We start from the raw sequence: 7,591 nt of genomic DNA on the forward strand, positions 1-7,591 counted from the left end.
GGGGGTGGGGGGTTTAGGGGTTGGAACAACAAAAAATTTGATTTTTTCAACATAAAAAATTTGTAATTTGAAGTTGGAGGACAGTTTTGAAAAATGTTTTCTTTCATACCAAACGTACGCTAAGTCTAAGTTCATCAAAATTTATTTATTCAGTCTTTACCTACCCACCTCACATAACATAGTCACACTTTCTCTTAATTGAATTACTTTGTTCATATAATAATAACTCTAATATTGTTAAAATGATTAATTAGCTTTCTCATGGATTGTTCAAGTACTAGCTAGGTGTATGTGTCTAATGAGATACGTTTGTCCTAAATAATTATTATTTTCAAATCGAATAAAAGAAAAAAGTCGGACTAAACCGATGGTTTTTTCATTTGATTTGATTTGGTTTTAAAAATTTAAAACCGACTAAATTGGTTTGGTTTTGATTTTTATTTTAAGTAATAACTAAACCAAACTAAACCATGAACACCTTACTTAGGGTCGTTTGATTTGAAATCAATTTATGTTGGGATACATTATGTTGAAATTAGTTATCGCCAAATTATTTCTAATTGATTATTCGGAGAAGGGCCTAAAACACCCGTCAAGTATAGAAAATGAAACAAAAATACCCTTATTCCATCTCTGGGCTAAAAAATATCCTTTCATCCACTTATATGGACTTATATTACCCTTTGCACTTAACATATTCTTTAAGAGTAATAATTAGTCATTTCAATAATGACGTGACAACCTTTTATTGACCGGAATTTAGATTAACCGAAAATATTTTTCACCATTTGAGTTGGTTTCCACTACTTCATATTCTCAAGCTCAACTTCTTCTCAATGGAGAAAAACTCAAAAATCCCAAAAATGTATGGGTGCGTGTAATTTGGATCCGACATTGGCATGACAGTGATTTTTGAAGAGTCCGATTAGTAAAACATTTTATAGAATAAATATTTTAAATGAAAGGAAAAAAATGATGTGTAATATTTATTTTCTTTAAAGTTCCATATCAAAGTTGTAGCAATTAGTAAATCATTACTCAATTCACTCCATGACTTCCATAAAACCACTAAAACACACACAAAAAAAAGAACTAAAAAAATCCTATGTTATAATCGAAATATGCTTTTGTTAGTTATATAAACAAAGAATATTGAAAAAGTTAACTAAATCATGCTCGTGTTATGGTAAATAAGTCATCAATTTTATGCTAGCATTTGCTTTTGCAATTTCTCTTTCTTGAGAGCCAAAAATGTAGCTTCTATTTCGTCGTAGTTTTGTAGCATAGGATGGACATGTCTATTTCCAGGTTCTTGCGGGAAGGAACTTGACCGAAGAAAGTTTTCCATGAGGCTGTCTTTAAGCCTTTTAAGCCCTCAATTAGGGGGTTGATTTTCGTCTCTTTCCCTTTGATATGTCATTCTTGATGTTGATTACATTGTTGAATTACAAGTGACTTGGCTCTTCGATACCTCCTCTATGTCACGTTTAACAGAATGTTCCCTCATTGATTCAACATTTTGATTTTGATTGATATTATCTAAATTGAGCTTCTCCATCGAGAAGAAGCTGGGCTTGGGGCTTGGAGAGTATGAAGCGGAGGAAACCAACTTTAATGTTGGAGAATATTTTGGTTAATTTATATTTTCAACCAATTAAAGGAAACCAACTTTAATGTTGGAGAATATTTTGGTTAATTTATATTTTCAACCAATTAAAGGTTGTCACATCAATAATGAAATAATTAATAATTAATTATTAATCTTATAGAATTAGTTAAGTGAAAGGGTAATATAGGTTCATACAGGGACAGACTCACGTGTATCCCTACGGGTGCACGGGCACCCGTTAATTTTGAAAAATTATGTGTGTATATATATACACACACACATGTTGAAATAGACATATATTATATTAGGCACTCAAAGAGCCAAAAGCTAGTTGGGTTAGCTGGCTTAGACGCTGATCTTCATTGAGGAAGTACTAAGTTCAAATTCCCATCTGCTCATTTCTTGTTTTTTTTTCTATTTTTAGCTATGAAGTTCAAAAACATCAAAAAAATAAAATAAAATAAAATAGGAGGATGTCTAGTTTCGAACCTGCAACCTCGTGGTGCAAAGTAAAAATTCAAAATCACCACTTCACACAATACACTATCTATAAGAGTCATCTAATTTATTTATATATGAATATCATAGTTTTATATTTCATTTAAATCAATATTGGATACTGTTGCATTCTAATCGCACACGCAAGTGCATGTGATCGTACAAGTAATATAATGGCTTTTGTTAAGGAGCCGGATATCGTACCCACAGGGACCACGAACTAGACTTCATTAACTTTGCCAATTCTTGGCTTATAACAAGTGAAATGTTTAAAATTTTGTAAATAACTATACTAAAATTTATGATTAACTAAACTAACTAAAATGATTCAATATCCTAACTTGAAACGATTATTAATGAAGAAACCCAGGATTGTAGCTTTTATCAGGACTCATAAAGTTTCCATCATCTAATAAAGGTTTTTCTGACGTTATCTCATCGATGAACCACAGGGTTGAATATATGATTATGGTCTCTCGACCTCTAATCGCCTACAACTATTACAAACTTAACTACATCGTTGAGTCGGAATAAGATGAATAAGAGTTGATCATTAAGTTATCTTCCTGTATGATAGTCTAAGTAAGGTTTTCAGACATATCTCTATCCTAAAAATGAATCAACCCTAGTTATTTAGAGTCAACAAAACTTCCTACTTTCCATGTTCTATCCTCTCTCGATTTCAATTTGGACAATGGATTTATTTCTATGGTGGCCAGTTCATGATATACATAAAACAATAAAGTAAGAACGAATCATTGATAACTTTTGATAAACCCTTAACAACTCAAGCAAACTCCATTCATCCTGTAGCCACAACCCTAGATCTAGGGTATTTAGGTACTCATAATTCTCATACTAACATTCAAAATAATTAGAATCATTCTCCAACAATTACCAGTGAAAAGGGAATATAATGAAACCCTAGGTTTTCTCCATAATCGTTCTTCACGTCTAACATTTTTAAAAATCAGAAAAAAAATAAAGTTACATTAAGTCTCTATTTATACTAAATTCCGAATCTCCAATTCCCGATCTTGCGACGCGCGATGCGAGGATGACACGATGTTCTGTCTCGCGTCTTCTTTTCCAATTAAATTTTGGTATTCAAGCTCGCGATGCGAGGCTGACACGGTGTGTTCTTTTTGGAATTTACTTCACGCTCAAGATTTTATTCCCTTCTGCGGTCGCGAGGCTATCACGAAAATGCCTTTGCATCATCTCTCCACTTTACTTTGCTTTCTTCTATCCACAGAATTCCTCTTCGCCTCTTTTGCTCCTTTTTTATGTAAGTTTCTTGCATCTCGCCTTCCTGCATAGCTAATCATGTTGGTTAATTTGGAAATCCAAATTTACTTGAATAAGACTCTTAATCTACACTTATCGACTTCAAAACAAGCTCTCATGTAGGCATAAATAGTACTATGGGCATGTAAATTTGCCCAAGATCGGGTACATACTTTAACTAACGTGCATAATCGTTGGTGTTGTACCCGTTGTCTACAAATCCTGGGTTCGTCTCTGGGTCCATATAGGTGGATGGAAGGGTATTTTGGAGTCTAAAGGTGGAAGGAGGATATTTTGTTCCATTTCCTATACTTGAAGGGTTTTTGTAAGCCCTTCACCGTTCATTATTTGGGTAGTTGTATTCAAATATCAATATCAATTAAAAATAAATAAGTATTCAAAATAATAAGCTTGTCATAATTTCTGAGAATAAATTGTTTGTTTACAAAAATATCCTTTATCTTATTTAGTTTGTAATATTTTATTTACAAGCTTTCATTATTAATTCTTAAAAATAAAATCTTCATATTATTTAACTTAAATATTTTTGTGTATTCATTCCCATGATTGTCCCATGTGCATTTAAAAATAAAAATTTCATCTTATTTAGCATAAAAATAAAAGTTACAACTTAAGTTTGTTAAAAGTAAGGGAAAAGGGTCTGAAATATATCCGGACTTTGACTGAAATTGTTATTAGGATATCTAACTTTGGGAAGGACTTTTACCCCATCATTATTTAATAGTGTATTTTAAAGGTATATATGTGCGCACGTGGACATTAAAAATATTGCATAATTATGAATAGTAATGTGTCCACGTGGACACATATATACCTTTAAAATACAGTTTTAAATAGTTCAGGGGGGGGGGTAAAAGTACACTAATAGTTCGTGGGGGTAAAAGGTCCTCCATAAAGTTTGGTATTGTAACATCAATTTCGACCAAAGTTGAAGTATTTTTCAGACCCTTTTCCTTTAAAGCTATGATTTGTTATTTATGTCACTTCTTTTAACACATATCACTCTTAAATTGTAAATGTTAAAATTACCTTCAATTTTAATGATAATAATATGTAAGAGAAAAATTTTCAAGTGACCTAAATAATATTTAATTTAAAATATGTATTTAGTAGTACAGAAATCAAATTATGCATAAACATAAGAATTAATTGAAAAAATTAACATATAGTATATTTATAAATTTAAAAATATATAACTATATAGTGTATATTTCAATGAAAAAATATGAAGAATTATCATAAGAACAATGAGTACTGAAGTTCTGAATGTTATTTACATAGTACTAAATATAATATGAATATACATGAATATGAACATTTATGTATAGAAGAATATAAATGGATATTTTAGTTATTTTACCTATTTACATAGTACTAAATATAATATGAATTTACATGAATATGAAAATTTAAAGTTCTCAATGAATGAATGAGGTCACCCTCAAATGATGCACATAATGAAATGAACGATACCAAAGGTGTTAGGATAGGATAATCGAGAGGTGAGCTAGACTCAAGTAATGACAGTAGGTTATTCTTGATCATTGCACAACAAACCCGATGAAAGTCTTAAACTACATCGTAGGTATAGCTGGTGTTCACACTAGCATATGAACGAAATGAAATGAAGTACGTATGAATGAATGAAGCAGACTCTGTGTTTGTTAATGAAGACTCCCTAGTTGAGGTCCCATATATTGAGCCCTCATTTTGGAAAGTCTTAATGTAAAGTCCATGATTCCAAGGTCTCATGGCATATGATATGTGCTATGTGTAAGATGATATGTGCTATATGTAATATGATGTGTGCTATGTGTAAGATGTTATGTGTTTTATGCAATATGATAAGTATGATGATGAATGTTACTCTCATGGCATGACTTTCTTAATCCAAATTTGGAAAGTTCACTAACTTTCCTAATCCCAATTTGGCAAGTCCAGTGACTTGACTTTCCATAATCATGTTGTTAAGAAAGAGCTATTCTTACTCATGTATGTCCTTGGTGTGTGCTTGCATATACCCATACTTAGTACAAGTGTGTACTAATCCCATACAAATCTATAACTTTTAGGTGCAGGCACAGGTGAACGCTAGAGTTTACAGGTTGACGTACAGTTATCCGGACGTGGCGCTTTCATCTGGACTTGGTAGGCCCTCATGATTTCGAGGATGTCTACCATGATTATCTAGCTTAGATATAGGCTTTAGCTAGTGGAGTATGTTCCACTAGTGTTTCTTTCCATTTTTATTTCAGATTTTGTATTGGTGCCGTTTTGGTAAAAATACTTTTAATGCAATTATGAACTGTTTCTTTCATTTGATTATCTCTATATTAGATGGTTGATTTGTGAATGCCTATGATGTTAAGTTCAAATTGTATATCATGAAATAAGAAAATAAAAGGTTCAAATTTTCCGCTAAAATTAACCTAGATGAAGTAAGAATGACGTATGTAGGCTTGTCTGCAACCTTAGAGAGGTCAACGACTCCGGTCTCGTCTGGGGTCTAATTCTGGTCGTGACAAAGTTGGTATCATAGAACTAGGTTAAATTCTGAGGACAATAAGTTCACATCAACCACATTTAGTAGTTTCTAAGTCATGGTAGTGAAGTGCACCACTATCCTGAATTTGAGACTGCATCATGCGTAGGAAAATCTCCCTTCTTCTGATCTTATCGTGCCTTTGCTAATGTTCGATTTCTTGGTGTTATTAGCATGTCTAACATCAACTCTTGTTGTTTTTAGAGAATGAATACCAGGAGAAAAATTGGTCAGAGGAGAGGAGGAGCAGCTGCTGGGGATGATCAGGTTCCACCCCAGGCTCTAGCTGAAGGAGTGGCTATGCTGGTTAACCCAGCTGGGTTGACTAATGCGGAGGTGCGGGCATAGCTGGCCCCTATGGCACAAGCCATCACTATGCAGGCCCAGGCCACGACTGCCCTGGTCAACCGGCAGGATGTTCAAAGGGAGAACCCACCGATTTGTAGCATCGCTGACAGGCTGAGAGACTTCACGAGGATGAATCCTCCTATTTTCACAGGGTCTAAGACTTCAAAGGACCCCCAGGAGTTTGTCGATGAGGTGCATGAGATTTTGGTGACTATGGGGGCCACAGATACTGAGAAGGCTGAGCTGGCTTCCTATCAGCTCAAGGATGTTGCACAGACTTGGTGCAAGATGTGGAAGGATAGCCGAGCTATGGGCGGAGTTTGATCACTTGGGAGTTGTTTAAGACAGCCTTCCTGGAGAGATTCTTCCCCAGGGAGATGAGGGAGGACAAGGTTGAGGAATTTCTTAACCTTAAGCAAGGATCTATGACAGTCTGTGATGTTTGTGAAATTATCCAGGTATGCCACTTCTCTTGTGTCTAACATCAGAGACAAGATGAGTAGATTCTTGACAGGGATTGATGAGGATCTCGAGGAGGAGTGTAGGGCAACTATGCTTCATTACAGCATGGACCTTTCCAGGCTTATGGTCCATGTCCATCAAGTGGAAGAAAGCAGGAAGAGGAAGCACACGAGAAAAGGGAACATGTCATGGCAAGATGAGGAGAATCTTTCTAGGAATAGTAGTATTGAAATCAGGGATAATCCCAGGTATAAGAAGGGACTCTCCAACCAAGGGGAGTCAAGTTCATCCAAGGGTCACTATGCTAGGGATTCTGAGCCCAGAGTTAAGAGAAACAATGGAGTAGATACACCTCAGGAGAGGCCACCTTGCAGGAAGTGTGGAAAACTGCATGGCTGAGAGTGTATGAGGGGCACTAACGCTTGTTACAGTTGTGGAAAACCGGGTCACATGGTGAAGGATTGTCCAAATAGAAGAAGTCAAGAACAATAGAAGGAGAGAGTTCAGCCTAATGGTCCAAGTGAAGAGTCTCTAAGGAGGCAACAATTCTTCGCACTCAAGTCTAGGTGTGTAGGGGAGGCACTTCTGATGAATCCTTGGGTGCACAACCTTAGTTAGTCCTTCATATATTTGACTGTGTATGGTGTTTATGCACTAGTATGATGTTAATATGTTTGAGTCATCATGTTTGTTACTAATTTGTATGACTTATATATTGACTTATAGTGTATGCTTTGATGAGACTAGTTTAGGGAAGAATTCCTTAGTCTATTAATGTGAAGCTACTAGTAGGTCTCAAGGATGTACACCATCATGTTGATATG

Source organism: Solanum pennellii, chromosome 10 (genome assembly GCF_001406875.1).
Source record: "Solanum pennellii chromosome 10, SPENNV200".
Classification (NCBI taxonomy): domain Eukaryota; kingdom Viridiplantae; phylum Streptophyta; class Magnoliopsida; order Solanales; family Solanaceae; genus Solanum; species Solanum pennellii.